The following is a 2,105-nucleotide window of genomic DNA, read 5'->3' on the forward strand; positions in this document are numbered from 1 at the left end:
CCACTTTTGCATTAACGTGATCAAGGTTGCTTATCTCGTACATGCCAGTTTTCGTTTGAGGTTTTTCCACCATTGTTCGTTCGGTTCCCCACTGATAGTGGTTTTGGGCCATGCTCTCGATAAGCTGGTAAGCATCAGCATAAGGTTTGTTCATTAGTGCACCACCTGCAGCGGCGTCTATTGTTAACCTTGTGTTGTACAAGAGACCATTATAAAATGTGTGAATTACTAACCAGTCTTCCAAACCATGGTGTGGGCAAAGTCTCATCATGTCTTTGTATCTTTCCCATGCTTCGAAAAGAGACTCGTTGTCTTTCTGTTTAAATCCGTTTATCTGGGCTCTTAACATAGCTGTTTTGCTTGGCGGAAAGTATCGGGCAAGAAAAACTTTCTTCAACTCGTTCCATGTGGTGACTGAGTTGGAAGGAAGAGATTGAAGCCATCTTCTAGCGCTATCTCTTAATGAGAAAGGAAAAAGACGAAGTCGAATTGCCTCTGAAGTGACACCATTAGCTTTAACAGTATCAGCGTATTGGACAAATACGGATAAATGAAGGTTTGGATCCTCGGTAGGATTTCCAGAGAATTGGTTCTGTTGCACAGCCTGCAACAGCGAAGGTTTAAGTTCGAAGTTGTTTGCTTCGATTGCGGGTGGAGCAATACTTGAATGCGGCTCATCTTGCGATGGAGCGGCGTAATCTCTAAGAGCACGAGCTGGTTCTGCCATCTCGGTTATTGAAGGAAAAAGGTTTTTGAAATCAGGAAGTTCTATAGGAGGGAGATTGTTTGCAGCACGATATTCCCGAATTCGTCGTAGGACTCGGAGATATAGTTCGATATCGTTGATTCGTAAATAGAGCGGTTCGCCTTGAGAGCGAGTGCGTGGCATACAAATCAACGAAAGAAAGAATAGAAGAAAAAGAAACCTTAGTCTCTACAGCGTAACGGAAGAGTTACGATATCGATTAAATAAAAGTCCCCGGCAACGGCGCCAAAAACTTGATCGCTCGACTGTGTGAGTCGAGAATGGGGTACAAACTGCAAGTGCACAGTTCTATCGCGTAGTTTTAAAAGATATCGATCCCACAGGGACTTATGAATCGATATACCGTTATCTAAGGTTACTTCGTAAAGCTAAGGTGAACAATGTTTGATTGTTTGGGGGAAAGCTAAAAACTAAACTAAGATCTAGATTAAATATTAATAAAGCAGATATCGGTATGCAGTTCGTCGTAATTAGGGAATCAATCCTTCGTCGGTCTCTTGGTTTTAAAATAAATCTTTTCAGTTGACTTTATTGATTAAAAGTTTTATCTCAAACTCTCGCTCTGTTGAATAAACCATGATTTTATGTTAATGTAGCTGTCACTTATAATTAAGTCAAAAACCATTTTTTGAAAGCAATACAGTCCATAGAAACTCTTTTCAAGAAAACGCCGACCGTTTAAACACCCTTATCTCAAACTCTCGCTCTGTTGACTTAGGTTATATAGTTAAATTCGAATGCTTAACTCTCGTCCTCACATTCAATCTTTAAAAATACTTTTTGGAAAAGATCGGAATTTAATTAACTCTAAAACTTGCTCTCGCCCTGATCTAGAATTAATGTCTAATTTACATTGTCCAGTTAAAACCTCAAACTCTCGCTCTATTGATTTTAACTTCTTTATGTCTTTTACTTTCGTAAAAACCTTTGTTATTAAACCTGTAAATTTAAACTGTAAAAAGAGTGATTTTAATTCTAAACTTAATTTAACCGACTTAGTTTTTATTCCTTCATTCCGCTTACTTTACATACCGATACCTAAATAAATTAGCCGGACATGCTAAACAAACTAAAATATTTATCATGCATAAACAGACTCATCCCAGGCAGATAATATAAATAAATAATAAAACAAAGCATTAAATAATAATTAAAGAACCTGAATGAGGTAAACAATAGTCTTGAACACTCCACCACAAGCCGGTAGGATTTGTTCTTGGATTCTTCAATTAAACAACAAATTAAAACGAAGGAAATAAAACTAGATTCTAACGTAAGGTTAGATCCGGTAAAAAGGTGTACAATAGTTTCCGGTGTAGAAACTATTGTACGAAAAGAA

At 37.6% G+C, this 2,105-nt stretch overlaps 1 pseudogene; it reads left to right on the forward strand.

Moving 5' to 3' along the window:
* The first annotated feature begins 242 nt into the window (after positions 1-242).
* LOC127133736 (uncharacterized) lies at positions 243-342 on the forward strand (annotated as a pseudogene).
* The last annotated feature ends 1,763 nt before the right edge of the window (positions 343-2,105 follow it).

The sequence above is a fragment of the Lathyrus oleraceus genome, chromosome 3 (assembly GCF_024323335.1).
Source record: "Lathyrus oleraceus cultivar Zhongwan6 chromosome 3, CAAS_Psat_ZW6_1.0, whole genome shotgun sequence".
Lineage (NCBI taxonomy): Eukaryota > Viridiplantae > Streptophyta > Magnoliopsida > Fabales > Fabaceae > Lathyrus > Lathyrus oleraceus.